The sequence below is a fragment of the Suricata suricatta genome, chromosome 4, assembly GCF_006229205.1.
Source record: "Suricata suricatta isolate VVHF042 chromosome 4, meerkat_22Aug2017_6uvM2_HiC, whole genome shotgun sequence".
Lineage (NCBI taxonomy): Eukaryota > Metazoa > Chordata > Mammalia > Carnivora > Herpestidae > Suricata > Suricata suricatta.
In genome coordinates, this window is record NC_043703.1 from 27358294 (window position 1) to 27386160 (window position 27867).

The 27867-nt window shown below is 38.2% G+C and overlaps 2 long non-coding RNA genes across 3 annotated transcripts; one reads left to right on the forward strand and one right to left on the reverse strand.

The window, feature by feature from the left end:
- Positions 1–713: 713 nt before the first annotated feature.
- Positions 714–3639, reverse strand: LOC115289400. Of its 2 annotated transcripts, XR_003907606.1 has the most exons (3): positions 3555–3639; positions 2767–2830; positions 714–1138 (listed from the first exon to the last, which is right to left on the reverse strand). It is a non-coding gene; the product is annotated as an uncharacterized LOC115289400 (long non-coding RNA). The 2 variants fall into 2 exon arrangements; XR_003907608.1 differs by lacking the exons at positions 2767–2830; positions 3555–3639 and adding an exon at positions 2431–2515.
- On the forward strand, positions 1890–27867 carry LOC115289399. The gene is made up of 4 exons (XR_003907605.1): positions 1890–2006; positions 11508–11613; positions 12340–12388; positions 27508–27867. It is a non-coding gene; the product is annotated as an uncharacterized LOC115289399 (long non-coding RNA).

A 27867-nucleotide genomic window follows, 5' to 3' on the forward strand; every position in this document is an offset into this window, starting at 1 on the left:
GGAGCATGAAATGGGAGAAAAAATATTCTTATCATCTTAGAAGCTTTTAACAATATCCAGTATATTCAGTCCCTAATGTTTTGGTGGTGACAACTCTAGTTACCTAAGGAGTTGGTGGTAGTGTACCACTATAAACTACTATAAGTGGAATTTTAGAATGTTACTGCACTTCACGAACACCTCTTGTTTTGACGTAATCCGTTTTCATCTCCAAACACTCAGCCACCCAAAATTTTACTAGTGCCACATAGCAGTACTAGGGCAGACATGGAGATAAACGGCCTAGATTCCCCATCAAGAAGATATTCTGTGTGCAGTTGCAAGGATTGTGATTGACCCATAACCTCCAGCTTTTTTGTCCAGGTTTCCTTCAGGTTTCAACCTGTGGTTGTGTTATTCTCAGGGTGGCATCTGGCCGTCTACTGGTGGTGGCACAGGTGGAGCCACTTTTGCCTGGCACTGACCCTTTTAAGGGCCAATCTTTGCTTCCAAACTCCCTGCTAAACTGGCAGAGACTTTGTTAGCTTTGTAGTGTGTTGTGAGGACTCTCCCTGCCCAATCCTTTTTCTTTTCACAGATGTTAGCTCCCAATAAGTCTCTTGTACTCATAACTTCCAATCAGCACCTGCTTCCTAGAGAACCCAAACTAGACAAGTGCCAAGATGTAAAGTGATAAACATGGTTAATATCAAAATTGGGTGAAGTGGAAACTGTCCTTTCACATTAATTGATGTTTTATCCCCAGAAGAACCCCCAGTACCCTCCATTGTTACCTTTTTCTCATGCAGAAAAAATGTATTTACAGTCTTTCCACCAAGAATGACTTTGAAGTTCTGTAGAGTGATGCCATCAAGTCATAGGGACCCCTTTTCCTGGGACATACTTCCCACTGGGAATCCCTCCTACCTTCCCAGAAGCAGAGCCATTCCCTTTAGAGGTAAACTGATTTCTTGCCATCCTCCATGCTCTCCTCCTAGTTCAAACCAGATATGCCAAACTGCATATACATGTGCCAGGATTCTTTGTTGATACAGATATGCCCTTGCCGGCAGATGGCTTTCTACACAGGCCTAAATCACAGGTTGGCAAATGCTCCAATTTTCCTTACTTCTTGACTTTTAGTGTTTCATCACTTCCCCTGCAAAACAAAACATACAACATAGAACTACTCCTCAAGTAGCTGCTGACGGTTAGTGTAACCAGAGATCCTAATAGTTAATTGCATTTGGAATGTGTACAATTTTGTATATTTATCTAGAGAATGATTGGAAAGAGGTAAAGGTCCATTTTGTCTGAAGATTTCTATCTCTACCTAAAAAAATTCACTAGCCATTATTTTCTGCACACTAAATTCTAAAGTAGATTTTAGAAAATACAAGTAACTATTGTTTGTCATTTTGATAAATGAAAATGAGCATAATTATTACTCCAAAGTTTAATCTCTATTACCATATACATGGATCTTTTAAGCAGCTTGGAGGCTTGACCCTCAATTTAGTTTTACACAGTGTCCTTATTTAACTGGTTCTGAGATTCCTGTCATCTGTTCTCTCTAATTTAAGAGAGGAAATCTGAGTGAGCAATTTGACAATCAGGTATCTACTTCCTTTCTCTCTCTTTATTCTCATACACTACATTGAATATCAATATAGCGAGATACAGGAAGAATCTAAAACACAGCTAATGTTTTTTTTATCAGTCAGGACTCAACCTAAGAAAAAGAACCAATAGAAGATACATATGAAGAGATTTATTGCAAGGAATTGGCTACAACTGTTGTGAGGGCTGGCTAAGCATCCAAAATCCATAGTACAGGCAACTGGAACTGTAGAAGAGTTCTAGAAGCTGCTATCTACAGGTAGAATTTCTTCTTCTTCAGGGAAGCCTCAGTTCTGCTCTTGATCTTTCAGAAAATTAAATCAAGCCCATCCAGATTATAGAAGAAAATCAACTGATTTTGGACTTTGATCATAATATCTAGAAGATATCTTCACAGCAATGCCTAGGTTAGTACTTGAGTTAATAATTGGAGCTATAACCTAACCAAGTTGACACAGAAAATTGACTATCTCATGTTCATTTAAATACTACAAGCTGAAACTGTCTCTATAAAATAAAGGATAAACAGAGAAACAGAAGAGAGGGAGAAGCACCAGAGAGTTAGCTTAGAGATTAAAATCAATTTCCATATTAAGTATTTCCTACCAGCTTTATTTTACATATGTACTCATATATATGGAGGCATTGCCAGACAACAATTAGAAAATATTTGAATTCTAATAAGTTGTCCTAACACTATTGTTATTTAACATTTTCATTTTTTGTTTAGTCATGAGCAACAAATGTGAGCAAATCAACAGCCATTTGGCCTTAGGGATTACGTATTTGAAATTGGGCTAAGACATATTATTAAAATGCTCTTTGCTTTACCTTGAGTAGAGAAGGCTGTTCTTTGACCATATTAAAGCAAGATTTTATGTGTTATTTGTCTCCTGTTTTCTCTGCAAGCCTGATAATCACTTTCATCATAGAAGAGCAGAAAGGACACTGAGTACATTGCCTATTATGACAGGTTTCTCTTGACTGACTACTGCAAGATCATCATGTGAGAAGACAAACACTATTTGTGTGTATGTGTGTGTGTGTGTGTGTGTGTGTGTGTGTGTGTGCGTGTGTGTGAAATACTAGGAGGGAAAAATGTCTCCTCATTTGTTAAATCATCTGAAGTCAGAATACCACTTCACCATTAACAATATAATACATTACCAATAAGGTTCCCATATGGTAAAAGTGACTGGTTTCAGTAGTGAGGATAAAGGGCATTCAATATCTGAAGAGACAAAATGAGGACAGTATTCAGATGGAGTGACATACAAGATGCTGCCTTTTCAGAACTAAGAAGAAATTCATACCCATTTCTGGCCTTTAGATTCAAATAGGGAAAAACAAACAAACTTAATAGCCTGACAGAGCCAGAGTAAGTCAAGATCATGAAAAAAGGGAGCTAGATGTCATAGAAAAAATAAAATATTTATACTTTTCCACTTTACCTGTCAATAATATGTGAAGCTCCCATGACATGTCTATAAATTTTGCTTACAAAGAATGATCACTGAGAACTCTGACATGATTTCCCCAATAAAGAGAAAGACATCAAGCTTATATCTTCTTTATCCAGAAAATTGGGGGGCTTATAAACAGATATTTATTCTCCCAGCTCTCAAGGCTGTAAGACCAAAATCAGGATGCCCACATGGTTGGGTTCTAGTGAGGGACTCCATGCAGGTTTCAGACTGCTAGCATCTCACTGTATCCTCACATGGCAGAAGGGGTCCTGAGGAATGTATCTAGGGACTAAAATGGCATTAATCCCATGCCTCTGGACCTAATCACCTTCTAAAGATCCACTTCCTATCAACTTCGGCATTAGATTTTCAATATTTGAATTTGGGGCAGTGGGAGGGAAGAGACACAAACATCCAAATCATAGCATCCAGATACCGACTTTTAAAAACAAAAGCATAAATGTTACAAAAAAGCACATGTGTACTTACAAATATAGCACAGACTAGAAAATCAAATTTAATTCTATGGTTTGAACAGAACAGATGATTTGGCTCACAGACCACTGAAATTTCCTTAGAGCCTAAATGTCTGAAAAAGAGAGAAATGTGTGTTTTCATGGATTCCTAAAACTTTAGTATTTCAGGGGAACTTCCTACTCACCTATTCTAAAACTTTCATTTTGGAGATACCAAAACTAAGACTCAGAGAGGTAAATGCAGCCTTGAAGTGATTATCTGTGAAACTACCACTCCACTTCCAACTTAGTTCAAATATAGTCACTTATAAAACATTAAAAACTACTCCATTGACTGTTCCTATCACATCCACCAAAAAACGGCTCTCCAAAACATTACTAATAAAAATAAATATAGATCTCCAACACATCATGAACTCAACATGTCAACATTTCTTTTGGAAGAAATAATCTAGTAAAATGTATTGCTACCAAATAGGATAAATCTAAAGATCATTGCTAATTCTTTCAGGGGTTGCTGCTTCAAAACAAGTAAAACATCTATTTTTTTGTCCTTTTTTTGTGTGTGTATGTTCTTACAATTTTATAAACAGGTATTAAATATTGTTTTATTTCTTGTACTTTTTTTCTTATTTTTTCTTTTATTTATTTATTTATTTATTTTGAGGGGTGGGGGAAGAGCAGAGAGAAAGAATCCAAGCAGGTTCTGCACCATCAGTGCAGAGCCCGTCACGGGGCTTGAACTCACGAACCGTGAGTTCATGTGCTGAGCTGAAGTCAAGAATGGACACTTAACTGACTGAGCTACCCAGGCGCCCCTCATTTTTCTTTCATTTAAAGTGGTTTTTTTTTAGTATAATCTCTACACCCAACATGAAGCTTGAACTCATGATCCCAAGATCAAGAGTCACATGCTCTTGATCTTGAGATCATGATCAAGTGCCCCTCTTCTTATATATTTTTTTCAAACCCTTTCATTGAGGGCTGACTTTCAATAGATCGCAGTGAGAGAGCTGCTCTGCTAAGTATGAAACCCTGACTCAGAAGCAGGTCGTCTACAAATGATTTAGCACCAGGTTCCTCATAAACATTTGCTTTTTAAGATACAATAAATGAGCCCTCCAAAAAGATAGTCTTTGACAATACAATAGATATCTAACATTAGTTGTATGCGTGTAAGCTTAAAAGCCAAACAATCCCAATCCCATGCATGCCCCTTCAGATAAGGTTGGGATATAAGACGACATAAACACATACAGTGGACGGAATGGCAACTCTCAGTGCAGCCCCAACCCCTTGACCGTGGGACTTTACCATGATTCCTGGAAATGATATAGTTGCACATACATATGATAGCTACAGGTCATCATTAACATTTAAATTAATATTAAAAACTTGGTTCTTCAGTGACACTAACCACAAATGTTTAGCAGCTATTGTGTTGGACAGAGCAAAGAAAGAACATTTGCATCATCACAGAAAGTTCCATTTGCCATTATTGCTCAAGCAAAGATTCTCTTATTATTCATCTTCAGTTACCCTTCTTCTTAAAATTATTTTTCATGTTTATATATTTTTTGAGAGAGAGAGAGAGACAAGAGTGTGAGCAAGAGAGAAGAGAGAGAGGGAGACACAGAATCCGAAGCAGGCTCTAGGCTCTGAGCTGTCAGCAAGCACAGAGCCTGAAGCAGGGCTTGAACTCACAAACTGTGCGAACATGACCTGAGCTGAAGTTAGATCCTTAACTGAGCCACACAGGTGCCCCACCCTCCTTCTTTTACTTCCTGAATTATCCACATAATTTTCTAATAGCTTTGATCCCAACTCTGCATATCTTAGCAATGTGGCTTCTAGGCAAGTCACTTGACCCGCTGAGCTGGTTTGCTCATCTTAAATATCAGAATACTGATTCCTTCCCTATCTGTCCCACAGGCTGTTGTGAAGCTCAAATGAAATGTAACCATACAAATAAAAAGTCATATTAATCCTGGAGGTTCTTTTCCTTTCTTCCATTTTCTAGTTACTGCAAGAAGAAAAAGTGATGTTTAATACCTTTTATAGTTAAAATGTGGAATAAGTATTATAATTTGGAGAGGATGTAGACTTGCTGAAAGAATCCAGAAGCTGCTTAGGCCTCCCAACCTGGCCACATCTTATTTTTTTCTAAGATAAATGTCTGGATTTATGCTCTGCAGGAGTGATCCTAAAATAAAAGCCTCCAATATGTGTAACCACAGAAAATACGTCATTTGTTTATCCAAAAGTAAGCTTGTCAATCATTACAATTATGGTAATAATAGCTAACATTAATTAAACGCTGCCAATCAGTTTACTAAGTGCATCATATATATTACCTCCCTATATTTCACAACAAACATATGCAATAAGAGCTATTCTTACTACCACTTTATATATCAGAAAACTGAGACCTAGAGTCTCAAGAAATTTACCAAAGGTCACAAACAACTGAGGTAAAAGGAACTTTTCTTTTTGTTTAGTTTTGGGGTTTTTTCTTCCTTTTTACTTTAACACTTTTTATTGAAATATACATGCTTAGGGTGCCTGGGTGGGCTCAGTCAGTTAAGCGTTCAACTTCGGCTCAGGTCATGATCTTGCAGTTTATGGGTTCGAGCCCCATGTCGGGCTCTGTACTGACAGGTTGGAACCTGGAATCTGCTTCGGATTCTGTGTTTCCATCTCTCTCTGCCCCTCCCCCTTGCTCATGCTCGCTCGTGAGCGCTCTCTCTTTCTCTCTCAAAAATGAATGCACATTAAAAAAAGAAATATACATTCTTGTATGCATTTCATAAGTGTATTGCTCAAAGATTTTTCATAAACTAAACAAATCCAGCACCCATATTAAGAAATAGAATAGTTTCAGAACCTCAGAAAAACCCTTGGCCCAATTCCTGTCTCTTCTCCCAGACAAACAGTAACCATAATCCTGACTTTTAACACCCTAAAATAGTTTGGACTAATTTATAGTTTTGACTTTATATACATGAAATCATAGTATATGTACTCTTTTGAGTCGATTTTTCTGCTTAACTTTATATTTGTAAGATTTATTTATACAGTTGAGTATAAGAGTAGCTAGTCCATTTTGTTGCTGTGTAGTATTCCCCTGCATGAATATACTATACTTTATTTACCCATTTTGCTGAGTAAATACAACTGATTGACATTTGGGCTGACTCTACTTTGGGGCTTGTATTCGTCTTCTAGAGCTGCTGTAACAAAGTATCCCAAACAGGGTGGGTTAAGCAGCAGAAATGTATTATCTCATGATCTGGTGATGGAAGGCTAAGCTCAAATGTCAGTGGGACTGACTTCTTTGGAAACATGTGAGGAAAATTCTATTCCATGCCTTTCCTCTAGCTTTTGGGGGGATTTCTGGCAACCTTCGGTGTTCCTTGCCTTATAGAAGCATCACCCCAATCTCTGTCTTCACCTTTCCAAAGGCATTCTCCTTTTGTGTGTGTCCGTGTCCAAAGTCTCCCCTTCTAAAAGGTCATTAGTCAGGTTAGGGCCACACCCTACTATGATCTCACTTTAATAACATGTGCAATGAGCCTATTTCCAAATAAGGCCCCAGCCTGAGATACTGGGAGTTAAGACTTCAACATATAAATTGAGGGTAGGGAGAGCACAGTTCAACCCATAACATGGCTACTATGGCCAACACTGCTAACAATATTCTTGGATATATCTTGGCTACTTTATGTACTTATTTCTGATGAATATATTCCTATAAGTGGATACACTAGATGTTAGAGCATGCATATGTTCAGCTTGAGTAGATACTGCCAAACAGTTTTTTAAATTGGTTATACCAATTTTCCCTCCCTCATCAATCTATGAGAATTCCAGGTAAGCCACAGCCTCACAAACATTTGGTATTGTGTCTTTTTTACTTAAGCCATTATGATGGGAATACTAGTTGTATCTTAATGTGATTTCAATTTTGATTTCTCTGATGATTAATAAAGTTGAAATCCTTGTTGATATCCTCATTGGTCATGTGGAGATCATTTCGCTGATCTGGTCATTTGCCTTTCTTTCTATTGAATTACCTGCATTTATCTGGGATTTGCAATAACTTATTACTTTTCCAGAAATAATAGGTCCTTCATGTATACACATATATGCCTTTTCATCCTTCTCAAAGTTAGGAACTAGGCTTCAGGTAAGTGGACAGATATAGGTAATTTGCTTCACTTTCTGCATTCTCTTATGCATATGTTTAAAATGTCAAGAGTAGAAGGTAAAAAATCATACCCTAAAATAAGGACAGGAGGAATAAATTAATGCAAAACTATCCATCAGAATCTGGTCTATTTGAATTTTTTTTAATCTGTCCTTTCATTCCAGAGAGTGACAATGTGCATGTTTGTCTGATTGTCAGACTATCTATCTGCCTATTCTTTCCAACATTCCTTTCGAAAGGCTTTAGCTACTTAGCCTGCTCACTCACCTGTCTTTTTTACAGCTTCTTGTGTATGTTTACTTCCCCTGCCTACAAGCACTGGCTACAGAGAAGGAAAGGATGTATGTATCTGCTTTCAGTACCTAATATGGGGCCTTGCATAAAGTAGGCCCTCAATGTTGATTTGTTGACTATAATTGATTGAAACCTCCATTTGATTGCCATGCAATAGATGCACACAGTAGTAGCCATTCATAGGATGTTGTCTTGTTTTTTAAGGATTTTTGACGTCGACAAAAAATATTCCAAGAGATTACCAAAAATTCCATACTTTGTAAATGAGGTTTAGGAAATCTTTAATATTTCTCCATGAAAAATTTCCTGGTTGATTCTAAATGTAAATAGAACCAGGTCTGACCACTTAAATGGCTTATCACTAATGATCTCCTGCCCACTTTCATTTATTATTATAGATAGAGTCTCATGATTCTAAACCTTGTATTGGTTCTATAATGGGCTATAACTCTACTTAAGAATTTTCATGAAGGGGCTCCTGGATAGCTCAGTAGGTTAAGCATTCAACTCCTGATTTCAGCTCAGGTCATAATTTCACAGTTGTGAGTTTGAGTCCCACATTGGGCTCTGCACTGGCAGTGCATAGCCTGCTTGGGATTCTTTAATCTTTCTGCCCATCCACCCCTCCCCCAAATGAATAAATAAACATTAAAAATGTTTTTGAGAGAGGGACAGAGAAAGAGAGAAAAAGTAAGCACAAGGTGGGGAAAAGCAGAGAGAGGGAGACACAGAATCTGATGCAGGCTCCAGGGGCTGAGCTGTCAGCACAGAGCCTGATGCAGGGCAAGAACTCACAAACATTGAGATCATGACCTGAACCAAAGTTGGCTGCTTAACCAACTGAACCATCCAGATGCTCCCACCCACCTCACCAAAAAAAAAGGGGGGGGGTAAAAAAAGAGTTTTCATGAGTTGCCCGAGTGGCTCAGTCGGTTACGTCTGAGGACTGACCTCAGCTCAGGTCTTGATCTCAGCTCAGGTGCTTATCTCAAGGTCATGAGTTCAAGCCCTGTGTTGTGCTCTGTGCAGGTTATAAAGCCTACTTTAAAAAGGGGTGGTGAGGTGGAGCGGCACCTGGGTGGCTCAGTCAGTTGAGCACTCTTGATTTCAGCTCAGGTCATGGTCCAGGGTCTGGAGATCAAGCTCCACATCTGGCTCTGTGCTGAACATGGAGCCTGCTTAAGACTCTCTCTCTCTCTCTTTCTCTCTCTCTCCCCCACCCCCACCCCTCTTCCCACTTCACTTTCTTTCTCTCTAAGTTACTTTTTATTATGGTAAATGTACATAACATAAAATTTACCCTTTTAACTATTTTTAAGGGTATGGTTCAGTGGCACTAATACTTTCACATTGTTGTGCAACTGTCACCATGATTCATCTCCAGAACTTTTCCATTATCTCAAACTGAGACTCCGTATCCATGAAATTCGAACTCCTCATTCCCTGCACCTCCTAGTTCCTAGCAACCACTACTCTACTTTCTATCTCTATGAATGTGACTATTCTAAGTACTTCATGTCAGTAGAATCACATAAGATTCATCCTTTTGCATTTGGCTTATTTCATTTAGCATAATGTCCTCAGGTTTATCTATGTCATAGTATGTATCAGAATTTCATTAGTTTTTTTAAGACTGAATGTTTCATTGTATGTATATATCACATAGTATTTATCCATTCATCCATCAGTTGACATTTAGTTTGTTTCTACCTGGGTTATTTTATTTACTCTTCACAATGACCAGCCCTGGTAGGCCAGAATTTGAAAGCTGACTCTGTCACTTACATAGCAACTGACTCTGGCCAAGTTGAATTCTCCCTTTGCATATTAATTTCCCTACTTGTAAAATTGAAATGAAATTAACCCACCTCACTGGGGTAAGGATTTAATAAGATAACAAAATACCTAGTGTAGTGCCTGTCACATAATTGGTATTAAATAAAGGGCAGCTATAACATAATGATTCATGTTCATGGCAAACAACTTGAAAGTGTGCCAGACATCTCAGAAGTTCAGACTAAGGTACTCCATGTATCCCTTGCATCCCCTGCTTTACAAAAAGGTCATCTGAGGTCGTATACATATGGCATATACAAAAAGTATTTTCAGCTTCGAAAGTGTTCAAATCACTTGGGGCGCCTGGGTGACTCAGTCAGTTAAGCGTTTGGCTCAGTTCATGGTCTTACTGTTTGTGAGTTCGAGCCCCGCATCAGACTCACTGCTGTCATTACAGAGCCCACTTAAGATCCTCTGTCTCCCTCGCTCTCTGCCCCTCCCCCACTCTCTCTGTCTCAAAAATAAACGTTAAATAAAATAAAATATTGAAATCAACGAAGGAAGACAAGAATCATTTATGAAACATGAATTTTTTCCTCTACCCCCAATCTATTTGACAACTTGAAAGAGGTTAAAATGTCACTTCAAAGAGTTCAGTTTTAAGGAGTATCAGTGACTTGTCTCTTCAGGGAGAAAATGTTTTATTTTGTTTTTCTAACAAATAAGTAAAATTGTATCTTTTTTTTAAAAATCATTTTTAAAAAAAATTTTTTTAACATTTATTTATTTTTGAAAGAGAGAGACAGCATGAGCAGGGGAGGGTCAGAGAGAGAGGGAGACATAGAATCGGAAGCAGGCTCCAGGCTCTGAACTAGCTGTCAGCACAGAGCCTGATGCGGGGTTCGAACCCACGAACTGTGAGATCTTGACCTGAACTGAAGTCAGACGCTCAACCAACTGAGCCACCCAGGCGCCCCAAAATTGTATCTTTAAAGAATATGAAATTAATAACTTACTAAAAATAAAAGCATCTCCAGATTCAACTAAGACTAATTCTCTAAGTTAGCATTTGGGAAAATAAACAGTCAAATTATTCAGACAAATTTTTAATAAACTTTTATAATACAGTTTTTATTGTCTCTGATAGAAAATATTAATTTAAATCATAAAGAAGTTTTAGTATGTTTTATAATTATAACAACATTTTATAAATGACATTTAAAAAATTTTAGAAATCTGAACATACAAAATAGACAAAATATTTATTTCAGATTTCTTTTCCTGGACATAGTTTTATAGGGGGCAGTGGAGACAGTAAACATAGTCATTGATACTCCATATTCAATTTTATATCCTTTTCCACAAGACCTTATAATACTTTACATATGATTTTTCCAAAGTGATCAAAAACTCTAAGTTTATGAACACATTTTTTTTTTTAATTTTTGAGAGACAGAGAGGGACAGCTGGAGCAGGGGAGGGTCAGAGAGAGAGGGAGACACAGAATCCGAAACAGGCTCCAGGCTCTGAGCTAGCTGTCAGCACAGAGCCAGACGCGGGGCTCGAACCCACGAACCGTGAGATCTGACCTGAGCCGAAGCCGGACGCTTAACCGACTGAGCCACCCAGGCGCCCCTATGAACACATTTTTAAAAACTAATTAATTATTCTTTCTCAATCCTTTTCCAGGCAACTTACTTCAAGAAAGGAAATATACAAAGCAATTAAGAATGTGGACCTAAGCCACATTTGTGTGTTCCAATCCTAGTCCCACAAGTTGCTATCATTAACTGGAGTAAGTTATTTCTTCTCTGTGTCTCAGTTTCTTCATTGAGAAATGGAAATATAAATAGTGTACCTACCTGATAGTGTTGGTATAAGTATTAAATGTGTTCATCTATGACACATTAAATACACATGAAATTATTAAGTGCATATTTGGTATGCTAAATGCTGACACCTTAAAACAAGACATATAATAATGAACTATACTTAAAATCTGTAATATTATTTATAGATTATTTATATAGTCTTCTGTTTAAATTTTAACATCTGTAAAGTATTTTAGGTCAAGTAGTAGGACTTCTAATTACCAATTTTTAATATATGGGGGGACTAAGTTTGTAATTTTATTTTTCACTTGTCCAAAGGATATACATTTTCCCTGAAAAACATAATTTCTCAGATATAATGAAAAGTGCTTAACAATACAAGTGAAAATCAATAAAATTGAAATTTCCATTTCCTAGTCCCACTAGCCACTTGGTTACACCAGCCAACTTAATAGCCGTATGTGGCTAGTGACTACAAATCATAGAGAGATGATATAGAACATTTTCATTATTGCAGAAAGTTCTATTGGATGGAACTGTACTATGGCTTTAGGCAGAAAGCGGGCATGTTTGGATTATGTATCAATTCACAAGTAATGTTTTCTGCCTCCATTTTATTCAATAAATTATTTAAGTTTTAGTAATCAGAAATTTTTTTCTAATATAATACAAGCTTACTATTGTTTCAGAACTAAATCAATCATCTATAGTAAGGATCAAATGCAAGAAAAGCAATATGTAAGTGTGATATAAATATTTTAATTTTCATATTTTTCTTTCCTGTATTAAGTGAAAACCTACTCCTACCATACATAAAAAATGTTATTTTTTCATTTATTTGTTTATTTATCTCTCTATTACTTACTTATTTATTTATTTTGATAGAGAGAGAGGGTGAGGGAGGAAGGAGAGAGAGAATCTTAAGCAGGCTCCACACTGTCAGCATGGAGCCTGGTGAGGGCTCAAACTCATGAACCGTGAGATCATGACCTGAGCTGAAATCAAGAGTCAGAGGCTTAACCTAGTGAGCCATCCAGGTACCTCTGTTAGCTTTTTAAATACATAATGGATCAAACTCAGCTTAAAACAAACTTTGTATAATGAAAAATCACAGTTGCCTCAGAAGTAGAGAGACTAATGTAATAAATCTTCCTAGGTTCATTGGTTAGTTTCAACAGTTATCAATTAATGACTAATCTTTATCTATAATGTGGCTTTTTTTCACCCTGGCCTCAATTGGATTATTTTGAAGCAAATACCAGACATTATTTCATTTTGTCTATGTACATTTTAGTATGAATCTCTGAAAGATAAGAACTTTTTTGTTTGTTTTTTTTTTGGTTTAAATTTCATTGAGATATAATTGACATCCAGCGCTGTATGAGTTTAAGGTACACAGCATAATACCTTGCCTTACATATATTGTGAAATGATTACCACAATAAGTAAGAACTCTTTTTTAAATTTTTTAACATTTCTTTTTTTGAGAGAAAGAGAGAGACAAAGTGTGACTGGGAGAAGGGCACAGAAAGAGGGAGACATTGACTGTGAAGCAGGCGTCAGGCTCTGAGCTGTCAGCACAGGGCCCAATGCCAGGCTCGAACCCATAAACTATGAGATCATGACCTGAGCCGAAGTCAGATGCTTAACTGACTGAGCTACCCAGGTTCTCGAAGAACTCTTTTTTAAACATAATCAAAATACCCATTATCATAGCTAAAAGCAAACCAAAAAAACCCTTAACAATAATTCATAATATTATCAAATACAGATTCATTAAACCAAAAAAAATGCCATTGTCTTTTCTCACTTTAACACCAAATTTCAAACACAACTGATATTGTCATCAATTCAAGGTGACCGATCACTTGGTGTCAGAAACATTAGAGATCACTATTCAGGAAATGAGCTCATTATGTTTTATTTATTATTTGCTAACAACAACTAAAAAAGCTTCACAAACATACTTAAAAGTAGTAACTTTAGGCTATACAATCATTTAAAATAGGCCTAATATTAGGCTTCTCCTGTTCTCCTGTTAGACCTATGAGTGCAAACATATGGTATCTGTCCTTCTCTGCCTGACTTATTTCACTTAGCATGACACCCTCGAGGTCCATCCACTTTGCTACAAATGGCCAGATTTCATTCTTTCTCATTGCCATGTAGTACTCCATTGTGTATATATACCACATCTTCTTGATCCACTCATCAGGTGATGGACATTTAGGCTCTTTTCATGATTTGACTATTGCTGACAGTGTTGCTATGAACATTGGGGTACATGTGCCCCTATGCATCAGCACTTCTGTATCCCTTGGGAAAATCCCTAGCAGTGCTATTGCTGGGTCATATGGGAGTTCTAGGGATAGTTTTTTGAGGAACCTCCACACTGTTTTCCAGAGTGGCTGCACCAGTTTACATTCCCACCAACAGTGTAGGAGGGTGCCCGTCTCTCCACACCCTCTCCAGCATTTATAGTCTCTTGATTTGTTCATTTTAGCCACTCTGACTGGTATGAGGTGGTATCTCAGTGTGGTTTTGTAAAAGGCAAAAGATTTATACAATCTGAAGAGAAACCAGAGTATTTCAGTGTGGTTTTGATTTGTGTTTCCCTGATGGTGAGTGATGTTGAGCATCGTTTCATGTGCCTGTAGGCCATCTGGATGTCCTCTTTGGAGAAGTGTCTGTTTATGTCTTCTGCCCATTTCTTCACTGGGTTATTTGTTTTTTGGGTGTGGAGTTTGGTGAATTCCTTGTAGATTTTGGATACTAGTCCTTTATCTGATATGTCATTTGCAACTATCTTTTCCCATTCTGTCGGTTGCCTATTAGTTTTCTTGTTTCTTTTGCAGTGCAGAAGCTTTTCATCTTGATGAAGTCCCAACAGTTCAGTTTTGCTTTCATTTCCCTGGCCTTTGGGGATGTGTCATGTAGGAAATTTCTGCGGTTGAGGTCAAGGAGGTTGTTTCCTACTTTCTCCTCAAAGGTTTTGATGGTTTCCTGTCTCACATTCAGGTCCCTCAGCCATTTTGAGTTATGGTGTAAGTTGTGTATGGTGTAAGAAAGTGGTCTAGTTTCATTCTTCTACATGTTGCTGTCCAGTTCTCCCAGCACTACCTGCCAAAGAGGCAGTCTTTTTTCCATCAGAGGACCAGGGGGAGGGGAAGAGGGAAAGAGAGTTGGGGAGAGAGAGGGACGCAAAACATGAGAGACTATTGAATTCTGAAAAGGAACTGAGGGTTGAAGGGGAAGGGGGAGGGGGAAAGAGGTGGTGGTGATGGAGGAGGGCACTTGTGGGGATGAGCACTGGGTATTATATGGAAATCCATTTGACAATAAACTAATAAAAAAAAAGAATAATCAGCAGAATATTGACCAGCAGCTGAAAAAAAATAGGCCTAATAATTCTAATAATAAAAACAAGTTACTGTCTCACACCCATTAGGATGGCTATTATCAAAAACAAAACAAAACAACAATAACAAAACAGAAAATAAGTGCTGGTGAGGATGTGGAGAACTGAGAATCCGGCACTGTTGGTGGAAATGCAAAGTGGTGCAGCCATTGTGGAAAGCAGTATGACAATTCTTTAAAAAAATCAAAACTTGAATTACTATATGATCCAGCAATTCAACTTGAGCCCAAATAAATGAAAGCAGATTCTTGAAGTTATTTGTACCCCCATGTTTATAGCACCATTATTCAAAATAGCTAAAAAATGGAAGCAACCCAAACATCTATAGACAGAGGGATGTATAAGCAAAATGTACTATATACATGCAATGGGATATTATTCAACCTTAAAAGCAAGGGAGGGGCGCTTGGGTGGCTCAGTTGGTTAAGTGGCTGGCTTCAGCTCAGGTCATGATCTCATGGTTTGTGGGTTCGAGCCCCGCATCAGGCTCTGTGCTGATAGCTAGCTCAGAGCCTGGAGCCTGTTACAGATTCTGCATCTCCTTCTCTCTCTGACCCTCCCCTGCTCCTGCTGTCTCTCTCTCTGTCTCTCAAAAATAAATAAAAATTTTAAAAAACATTAAAAAAAAAAAAGCAAGGGAATTCTGACACATGCTACAACATGGACTTTGTGCTAAGTGAAATAAGCCAGTCACAAAAAGATAAATACCATAGGATTCCATTTACATAAGGTACTTAAAGTAGTCAAAATCACAGAGAGAGAAAGTAGAATGGTGGTTGCCAGGGGCTGAGGGAAGGGTGTAGTGGGGAATTATTGTTTAATGGAATAGAGTTTCAGTTTTGCAAGATGAAAAGAGTTCCAGAGATGATGGTGATGATGATTCACAACAATATGAATGGACTTAACGCCATTGAACTATGTACTTAAAAATTCCAGCTTCGGCTCCGGTCATGATCTCATGGTTCATGGGTTTGAGCCCTGCATCGGGCTCTGTGCTGACAGCTAGCTCAGAGCCTGGAGTCTGCCTAAGATTCTGTGTCTCCTTCTCTCTCTGACCCTCTCCTGCTCACACTGTCTCTCTCTATCTCTCAAAAATAAATTTAAAAAAACATTAAAAAAATTTTTAATGATAAGATGGTAAATTTTATGTTATATATTTTACTACAGTAAAAAAAAATTGGGAGGGCGGGCACCTGGATGGCTCAGTATATAGAACATGTCACTCTTCATCTCAGAGTTGTAAGTTTGAGCCCCATGTTGGGTGTATAAAACTTGGGGTTTGGGGCACTTGGGTGGCTCAGTTGGTTAAGCATTCAACTTTGGCTCAGGTTATGATCTCGCGGTTTCTGAGTTTGAGCCCCGCGTCGGGCTCTGTGCTGACAACTCGGAACCTGGAGTCTGATTCAAATTCTTGTCTCCCTCTCTCTCTGCCCTTCCCCAGCTCATGCTCTGTCTCTCTGACTCTCAGTCTCTCAATAATAAATAAACGTTAAAAAAAATAACCAAATAAATAAATGAATCCCAGGAAAAAATAAGTTAACAGACTATACTATGATACTTGCAACATAAGACAAACTGTGCCATTACAGGTGAAAAAAGAGAGGTTCGTAAGTATTCTGAACTTGTGTCTGCAAATCTAGCATACACAAATATATAAGTGACCCCTATATATCCTGAAGGAGAACACTATTATTCATATAAGGAACTCAGTTTTGCTTGGAGCATTTATATTGTCTAATTACTGTGGAGAACACAATTAATTAGAAAAAATATGAAGAAAACATAAAAAGTTGATGATAAATGTCTGGACTGCAAGGAAATAAATTGTTTCATTCAGTTACAACATCCTACTCACAGGCAGAAGTAAGAGAGATTGGGGGTGGGGGTGGGGCCCCTGGGTGGCCCAGTTGGTTAAGAGTCCAACTCTTGATTTTGGCTCAGGTTAGACTCTCACAGTTCATGAGTTTGAGCCCTGTGTCAGGCTTTGTCTCTCTCTCTCCTCTATCTCTGCCCCTCTCCTGCACTTGCTCTCTCTTTCTCTCTCCCTCTCTTTTAAAGTAAATAAATAATCATAAAAAAATTAAGAGAGATGACTGTTAAATGTTTGAACTGTTCAGCACAGATTCAGATACAAGGATGAATATCATCTTATCTATCTATCTATCTATCTATCTGTCTGTCTGTCTGTCTATATTTATCATTAGAATTGAGGTTACTAGTTACATTTACTATATGCATTAAGAAATTTGGTAGCCATTGTGTGATTTTATGGTAAAGAGAAAGTAAAACAAAGAGAAGACCAAAGAATCAAGGGCATACGAAACAGAAGAAAACAAAACAAAGCAGCAAATATAGCTGAATATGGACTCAGTTCTGATGAAGTATATGTGTACATCTGAGTTACATTTAATTTTTAAATTTTGTGACTCTACAGTAATTATAAGGTAGGCTATATGAACTCCGCAATCCTTTTCCTTTCTAAGTATAATATTCTAACTTCCAGTTGTCTTTTAAAATTTAATTTGCATCTTAACACTTCTTCCTTAGGAAATAGCTTGTTGGCTTTTTAATAATTTTTAATTCAATCATTCGGTAGTTCATCCAGACACTCTTCCTCTGACAGAGTACCTACCACAACACCTTATGATGTTGTGGTATATGATGACGTCACAAAAATGAACGCCATACCTTGCTTGCTCTCAAGGTGCTCACTATAAATATAGCCACAGTATAGGTGTTTACCTTACTCCCTCATCTTAAAGTTGTTCCAGGTATGAGGAACTTTGAAAGCGCACAAGAAAAACCTGAGAAACGAGAATGTACAGTGCCTAGAGAGATTGTAGTGGTTAAGCATTCTTGGGGAGAATGGTGGTGAGTGATTGGGCTGTATGGTTAGGAGTAGCCATAATTAAGAACTCTATTTGGTATGCTAAGGATCTTGGATTTTATCCTAAAGGCAAGGGGAAGTCAGTAAAGAACTCAAATTAGACATGTGACAAGATAGGAGCACCTGAGAGGCTCAGTCAGTTGGGCGTCTGACTCTTGGTTTTGGCTCAGGTCATGATCTTACAATTTGTGGGTTCAACTCTTGTGCCGGGCTCCATGCTCACAGCTTGGAGCCTGCTTGGGATAATCTCTCCTTCTCTCTCTGGCTCCCGCTCATGCTCACTCTCTCTCTTTCTCTCTCAAAATAAACTTAAAAAAAAAAAGAATTGTGACAGATAAATTAGGAATATACAATTAATCCGAGGCCGAGGTGTAGGCATATTCAGGAGATCAGAGACACATAGGAAACTGAAAGACAGCAGGAGTCATGGTCACCTGGACTAATGCTGGGACAGTAGGCCCTCAGAGGCAGGGACAAAGCCCAGAGATATTCAGGAGACAGAACTGGCTAGACATTGTGAGGGTCCCACCCCAGGATTTTAGTAGGTCTATGGAAAGATCTTGAAACCAGCAGTTTAACAAAATTTTCCAGGTAAATTGCTGTTGAGTCAGGTGAGGGGTATACTGGCACAGATTGCTCCTCAAAGAACTTGAGTGTCAAATAAAAGAGAAGATAGAGGATGGCAATTCGAAGGCCAAGGGAAGGCTTTGGTGAAAGTTCTAAAAGCCATGACTGTTCACATGCCAAAGACAGAGAAGTAGCAGGAAGGGAGAAGCTGAGGGAGCCAAGACCTTGAAATACATTTTGTAGGGGAAAGACTGTCAGCAGAAGGAGCATTTGCGTTCTGAGTTAAGAACTGAAGAAGAAAGGACAGGAACATAGATGCAGACAGTTGGGATGGGAGGGTAGGGATGGGAATGAAGGAATTCTGCCTTACATCCTCCCCTGACCCCCTGTGCTTTTTCTCAGTGAAGCACCCATGTCTTATTCTGAAAAGGCAAAGGTGCATAAGAACAATGATAAGAATCATGGAAAGGATGAGAGGGGGCTCATGGGAGAAACAGAGATGTGCTGTTGTAGCTCAGAGAGCCCTATCAAGGAAAGAAGCCGTGTGTTTGTACTGGTACCAATGAGCCCACTGTAATTTTCTTCCCACAGAGTTGGCAGATTTAGCCAATAAAAATACAAGATTCCCATCTATACTTGAATTTCAAATAAACAATGGATAATTTTTTAGGATAAGTACATCTTACACATTATTTGGGATATACTTAAACTAAAAAACTATTCATTAGTTATTTGAAATACAAATTTAACTTGGCAACCCTGTATATTATCTGGTAACCGGATATGAGAACTTAAAAAGTCAGATGTGAGGACTAATACCTAATACTTTAAGTTAAGGTTGAAGTTTACTATAAAAATTCTCTTCATTCATTAACACTTATTTTATTTGCAAGCATGACTCACTGTCAATAGCAGACAGGTCCACAAACACATGTTCATAACATGACAACAATCACAGACTGATTAGTTGGGCTTCTTTCCTACCTGCAACATTTCCAGAAACAGTCACCTTCACCTCTGACTTCAAGAATCAATGTCTCCTAACAATGAATCATCTGTTAGGTTTTTGTTATCCAGATCTGAAAAAAATGTAATCATTTCTCTTACGCGACCATAAGCCAGTTTATCTGATATTAGCTAAAAGTAGAGTAACTGTTTCCCAAACCAAACTGAAGGTTTCCCAGGACCTAATATTTTCAGTTTTAACACTGGGAATGTCCCAGCCAAACCTTGGATACTTGGTCATCTGCCTTGTCCATGGTAGGTCCTGTAAGCCAGTGGTGTCTCTGTGCTGATTATTAAACTTTAGTTCTTAAAGAATAATTATAATTTTTCTCCTCAAAGAGCATCATTCTCACTACTTACATTATCTCTCTCTTTTATGTAAAAGGTAAAAATGTACTTTAAAGAGTAGATTTTTTATTTTTTATGCCATATCACATCCTTGTTCTCAGAACATTCTCACTGGAAAAGTCTATCAATTATTAGATCACATACTTTCTAGACTAATAATTAGTGATACCATTTAAAATTTTTTTTTGTCTTTATTATTTTATTTTGAGAGACAGAGACAGAGAACAAGCAGGGGAGGGGCAGAGAGGGAGGGAGGCACAGAATCTGAGCAGGCTCCAGGCTCTGAGCTGTCAGCACAGTGCCCAATGTGGGGCTCGAACCCATGGACTGTGAGATCATGACCTGAGCCGAAGTCGGACGCTTAACTGACTGAGCCACCCAGGTGCCCCAGTGATGCCATTTTTAAATGATTGAGTCAAGTAAACAGCTTAGTCTTATATACTGGCTGACTTTATCCCTTTACATGCCTATCTGGAGATAGCCTATGATCCATGAACAATACAGAATGACAAAATACATATATGTATCGGTATATATTTGTATACTGAAGGCAAAATATAGTGACTGGGAATCTGTCTTACTCTTAGAACTCAAAAATCTTAGATTTGTATCTTGAAGTGAATTACTGTCACACAGACTTTAAGAGACGCATTCCAGTGGCTGGAGCACATCTTTACCACAGGGCAAAAACAGACAATGTAATTTAGTAGTCATGCTTAGATCAATTAAAACCTCATAATGATGGCAATGTTAGGGTCCTGGTTTACAGTTAGGAGAGAGGCTAGCTACCAAACTAATATTGATTCTCTTCTTCTTACTTAGTAACAAGACCTTGATTTTATTCTGGGTAGCAATATGAACAGCTAAAATTCTTCTTTTCCTAGCCTCTACTGCAGCTACACATGAAATCCAGAAAGGCTTCTTAAGAGAGGGACAGCCAGCTTGAATGAACCATTTTTACTTATTCTTCTTTGTCTTGCTTCTTGCCTGGAACTCAAATGTGGTGGCTAGAGCTTCAGCAGTCATCTTGGACTATGAAGAAACTCTGAAGATAGAAGCCATGGCTACAAAAGGCATGGTAGAAATATAGGAAAAGGCTGAGTCTCTGATGACTTTGGCTATGAAATCTAGCCCATCCATCCCCAGACTTCTTTTACCTGAGAGAAAACAGTTAAATATCCCATTTTGTTATTTGCTTCTAGCTGCTAAGTGTAAACCCCAACTGATAAAACTGGTAATTGTGAATATAAATAAAGGCAAGGTATCTTGGATGAAGTGTAAAAGTAAAATCTATTGCGTGTTTAACCTGTGCCAGTTTCGGGAATACTTTCTGAACATTATCTCATTTGGCCCTCATAAAGATGTATGTATCAGTTCTCACAAAGATCTAGGTATTGTATATACTCTATTTTTCATATAAAGAAACTGAGCTCAGAAATGTTAAGTCTCTTGCTCAGGGTCACGAACTAGAAAGAGGTGGTATTGGAACTCAAACCCAGACAGGCTGCCATAACGACTTGGTTCCAAATTTCTCAAAAGTGAAAAAAATATAATCCTATTGACAGAAAGCAAAGAAAATTTTATAATTTTTAATGAATCAACCATTCATTTGTGAAATTACAAGACTTTATTATGAACTTTGCTCCTTTGTAGAATGGAATTATGTAGAAATAAGGCACATATCTGACCATTATAGGTCCTGGTTTAGGGGTAAAGAATCTACCAAACATTCCTATGAATCTGCTTAATAACCCTAAAGAAATTATGCAAAGTGATGGTCTTCCATCGGAGTCCCCACAGTCCTTATCGACCCTTTCCTCACCCCTAGGTACAGGCAGCTCTGTTCCCTGATTACGCAATGCAGGAATCTAGAGGACTTTGTTCACATGATTAGTGTATTTATTTCCATGCTTTTCTGACAGGCAGTAGTAAAATGTCTTGAGACATTTGGCTAGAGGCAAGAGTTGTCATTATGCACGCCTCTCTTCTGGACACCCTAATTTGTGATCTCCCACCCAAAGCACTCCAAAAGCACCCCTAATGCCTTAGCCCCCCCATCAGATCCTAATCTTAACCCAACAAGCTATGCCCCAGACAGCTTCCAATGTCCTAGAATTAAGCCTCTCATCTTATTCAAGGTCTTGATATCATTCAGTGGTCAAGGCAATGAGTCCATAAACTAAGTTAGCACAAAAATATAAATTAGGGGCACATGAGTGGCTTGGAAGGTTAAGTGTCTGACTCTTGATTTTGGCTCAGGTCATGATCCCACACTTGTGAGATCAAGCTCATGTTGGGCTCTGAGCTGGGCATGGAGCCTGCTTGGGACTCTCTCTCCCACTCTCCCACTGCCTCCCACCTCTCTCTCAAAAACAAAAATTAAAAATGGAAAGGAAATTAGTCTTTCTTCTTGGTTTTCTCTCTTGTTAAGACACACTTGAACACTCAAAAGTCTTAATTCATAGAAGTGTGTGTGTGTGTGTGTGTGTGTGTGTGTGTGTGTGAGAAGGAAAAGGGAGAGATTTTAGGAAAGGAATATCCATTTAAAAATACAGTACTCTTACTAAAATCTCTTGCTCATCTCCATCTCATTCCCCAAGTAAAACTCTTACACTTACACTTTTTTCTGGTATTTACCTCCATGTTTCTAAATAATCTGTTTATATAGGTATCTCTTATTTAATCAGTTTCAAATTTATTTATTAATATCCCACATCTCTTATACCACCAACCCTACTTTCCTTATATTTGCCACTTTCCCATGATAGTTACACCACAATTTTTGGATAAATGGATATTCAGTATTTACATTTTCATGGCTGTGTAAATATTTATACTTCAGAGTCATATCCTTTGCTATAAAATGTTGTTCTTCCTAGCATTAATTGCCACACTTTGTCATTTCCTTTTTGTGTGTGTGTGTCTTTATTTGTTTTTGAGAGAGAGAGAAAGAGAGGGAGTGCGAGCAGGAGATGAATAGAGACACAGAATCTGGAGCAGGCTCCATGCTCTAAGCTGTCAGCACAGAACCTGACACAGGGCTCAAACTCAAGAACCATGAGATCATGACCTGAGCTGAAGTCAGATACTTAACTGACTGAGCCACCCAGGCAGCCCTGTCATTTCTTAATGTTAGGAACTGCTCCATTTCTCAGTGTGTCATTGAGAAATTTTTATACATCAAATATCATTATTTTTCAAGTGCTCAAACGTAACAAGCAATCTATCAATTTTATTCTTTTCCCTGGAGAGAGTCTCCCCCATCCTGCTCCTCCAATCGTCATTGATGTATTCTTGGGCTTGTTGCCCAGCTCTCATTTAGGGTGATCTTTCACGAGTATTACTCTGGGACTTTGCTGTGTCTCTTACCTGTGTTGGATCCCTTTCTTCCTGTAGTCCCTGAAGTTTGCTATCATGTGTACTTCCTTGTCTGCTGGAGTATATTCTCCAGTAGTTTCCTACAAAAGTCATATGTTTGAATTCCTTTGTGTCTTCAAATGTCTTTTTTGCCCTCATACTTGACGGTTAATTCTCTCATCCCTGATATCCTGAAATTTCATGACTATATGCCTTAGTATGGATCTTTTTTTTGTTTATTCTGCTGGTAATCAATGGGGCCCTTTAATCTGAAGACTCATGGCCTCAGTTTCAGAAAATTTGTTCTCTTTTTTCTGGAATTCCCCTTTTCTTCAGATGTTCTCCTAGATCAATCTTTAGGCTCTATCATGTATTTGTAGGTCTTTTTCTTTGTCATTTTGTCATATTTTTCTGGGAGATTTCCGTAACATCACCTTTCATCTTTTCCATCAAAGATTTTGTCTATTGTATTGTTAATTTCTAAGAATTCTTCTTTACCATTTCACTTCATCCTGTTTCTTATTTGTTTTTTTAGGAATGCAGTATCTTGGGAGAGATTAGGTATGCACCAGGATAATAGTATTTGGGGATCAGTTCAGGAATAGATGGTTGAAAGTCTTTGCAGAAATATGAGGAAATAATGCATTGAGTCATTTTCTAAGATCATCAGGAATGATTTAGGATCAAACTTTTTACTTCTCGAAGTAGCTTCAGGACTGCTCTTGTTTAAATCTATGGAACAACAATGTTTGACTTTAGTTTAAAAAAACTTTTTTTAATGTTTTTATTTTTGGGAGAGAGACAGACAGGCAGAGCATGAGCAGGAGAGGGGCAGAGGGAAAGGGAGACACAGATTTTGAAGCAGGCTCCAAGCTCTGAACCCACAAACTACGAGATGATGACCGCACCCGAAGTTGGACACTTAACCAACTGAGCCACCTGGGTGCTCCTACAATTTTTTAATTCAGCTACAACTCAAATTGTGTGGATTACCTTATAGCAGGCATTCAGCAATCCAGCAGATGGAGAATGATTTCTAAGAAGTCTATTTTCTTATTACTACACTCTCACCAGAACCAAAAGATCAATTTATATTTCATTTTGTGTTCTAATTTTCTGGCTACAGGATTCCTTAGGTTGAGAAATAAATCAGACTGTTTCAGAAAGAAGGTTTCTGTTTTGATATGATACACAGTAATAATTGAGGTCCACAAACTTTATCACCCAGAATGATTTCCCTTAGTTTTGTTCTTTATGACCCTCTCTCCTAACTGGGCTAAACTTACAGTTTGTAGTTCTCTCCGGTTTTTGTTGTTGTTGTTAGGTCTTTCCTAAAAGCCCAATCAAGTAGCCAAAAAAAAATTTTTTTTTTAGTTTTTAAATTTATTTTTAGAGAGAGAGAGAAAGTGCACAAAAGCAGGGGAGTGGCAGAGAGGTGGGAGACAACGAATTCCAAGCAGGCTCTGCAATGTTAGCTCAGAGCCCCATGTAGGGCTTGAACCTATGAACCATGCGATCTTGGCCTCGCAGAAACCAAGGGTTGGATCACCTGAGCCAAAACCAAGAGTACAACACTTAACCAACTGAGCAACCCAGGCACCTCAGCCAAAAATCTTTACACGTTATCTAGCTGTTGAATTTGCCTTGGATTTGTTCTTTTTCTCTTTCTCCCTCTCTGCACCCCCCACCCCCAAATGATCTAAGAGCGTTAACTTCTCTTTATGGACTTCTAGAAGAGTTTAGGCGGACAAGGACAAACATCACAGCTTCACCCTTCCCTCCAGCTGTTTAGCCAACATTTTTATTCAGGTAGAATTGCATTATACAGACACAGATCTCAGGCCTGGCTCTCGCTGTGGCTGAGCCACTTCCTGTCTCAAAAGAGACACCCTTCCCTGAGTCATTGCCCTGCTCTTGCCAGGTACTTATTTGCTCAGTAGTGACATACTCTGCCCGCACCTCCCCACACACAGAGTTCTGGGGAATTGCCCCAGAGTTCTGGGGAATTGCTCTGCTGAGGTGCTTTATGATTCATCCTCTTTCTCTTTAGTGTCATTTCAAAGGGACAAGTATAACTCCTATATTTATTTACTTAATTCATTTATTTTTGATCATTTCTCTTGTAGGCCTCCCCTTACTTATTTGAACACAAGTTAAATTAAGTCTAAAATCAATAACTTTGTTTTGCATATTATTTATATAAAATTGGCTTTGTATTCTGCTTCTCAGTTAAAATATTTTCTTTCCATTGGGGGAAAACCCGTGCAGGAGGAAGATCTTATTTCCTGTGGTATAGTCAACTATATTTCCCATTAAATGCTGTCAGTAATTGTCCAAAATAAGATACAGAACTGCAATCCTAGGCATTCTATTTAGGATCTGTTTATTCATAGCTTTGCATACAATACCTCTCTTGGAATGACAAGGACTCCCAATAACTAAAGTTGCTGCACATGATCTTTGCACTATTCTGTGGTGTCGAGAGATTTTTTAAAAATCATGACTCCAATATATTTGTTTATTTATTTTATATTATAGTTTAAAAGCGTTACAGTTAAATATCCTCCACCTTTTAGAATTGATATATTATGTTAGAGATCTTGGCACGCTTATTAGCCACTTAACCTCACATTAGGTGGAGGTATCCACATGGAGGGGCTATAAAGGATGTGTCTTTGTGAATGTCCTTAACTCCTGTCACTAGCCTGGAGCCAACTGGATTAGACAATTTTAAGCAGCCCAATTTTGTTGGAACATAAGGTGTGAAGGTGGTAATGGCAGGAGATGATGTAGGAGAGACAGTGTTAAAGAGCTTAAGTTTTATAATTTTAGAGTTTGTCATAGGTCTGCTGAGAAAGACTGGGCATAATCTAATTTGGGGAAGTCTAAAATCTAAAATAAATCAATGTTCCTAAAATTTAAGAAGCTATACTTCAAAAAAAACCTCGGAGGAACAGGTTCTAAGGTTCCTACATAGCTCCAGAGGGTTTCAAACTCCAGAAATCTATTTCTCATTATATAATTCAAATGGCATCAGTAATCACACCAATACTGAGCTGCTACTCCAAACTATAAATTGTTATTGGTTTAGTATGAGTGAGTAAATGGGGAGATATCAAAAGAAACAATATGAGAATGGGAAAAGATAGTTGCAAATGACATATCAGATAAAGGGCTAATATCTAAATCTACAAGGAACTCACCAAACTTCACACCCACAAAACAAATAACTCAGTGAAGAAATGGGCAGAAGACATGAACAGACACGTCTCCAAAGAGGACATCCACATGGCCTACAGGCACATGAAACGATGTTCAACATCACTCATCATCAGGGAAACACAAATCAAAACCACACTGAGATACCACCTCATGCCAGTCAGAGTGGCTAAAATGAACAAATTAAGAGACTACAGATGCTGGAGAGGGTGTGGAGAGACGGGCACCCTCCTACACTGTTGGTGGGAATGCAAACTGGTGCAGCCGCTCTGGAAAACAGTGTGGAGGTTCCTCAAAAGACTATCCATAGAACTCCCTTACGACCCAGCAATAGCATTGCTGGGGATTTACCCAGGAGATACAGAGATGCTAATGCATAGGAGCACATGTACCCCAATGTTCACAGCAGCAATGTCAACAGTAGCCAAAACATGGAAAAAGGACAGAAACCATATGTTTGCACTCATGGGTCTAAAAGGAAAACAGGAGAAACCTAATGGAGGACCAGGGGGAGGGGAAGAGGGAAAGAGAGTTGGGGAGAGAGAGGGATGCAAAACTTGAGAGACTATTGAATGCTGAAAATGAACTGAGGGTTGAAGGGGAAAGGGGAGGGGGAAAAAGAGGTGGTGGTGATGGAGGAGGGCACTTGTGGGGAAGAGCGCTGGGTGTTGTATGGAAATGAATTTGACAATAAACTATTAAAAAAATAAAAAAATAAAAAACAAAAAAACCCCCAAAAAACAAAAGAAACAATATGATTCACAGTGAATTTTTTGGTAATATCTCATTTAAATTATAGTTTTGATTGTGATATTACCTATACTCACACACACATGCACGTACACACATGCACGCATGTATGCATGTATTCATATGTAGTGGAAATAAAAGCATGTAACTATGGGCAACGTCAGAGGGCAGTAATATGCCTAAATAAAATGAGACAATTTTTAAAATACCATACATAACAAGTTGTTTCTTTCCTTCCTGCTCACTTCCCTCCATTCCCCTTCTCCTCCCTTCTTCCTTCCTCTTCTGTTATATTTCACAAAAAAGGAAGGAAGGAAAAAAGAAAGAGAGATGAAGAAAACAAAGAAAAAGAAAAAGAAGAGGAAAAGAAAAGAGAGGAAGAAGAAAGGCGAATACCAAGTTCAAGCTCCTAAGGCCGGCACCCACACTCAGTGGGTCCCAGCTAGGCCTGCAATGCCATATGCATGTTTGCAGGCTGGCCACTGTTGCATAGTACCAAGGAAACATTGCAGTGACTGCAGTGCCACTCTATACAGATAAGTCCTAGTCATTTTTCTATAACCAATGTACCATGGAGCAACATGGTATCTGTGACAGCAAATATTGTACCTAGAACCTGGATGAGATGCATGTAATGCACCTTTTTTAAAATGTTTTATTTATTTA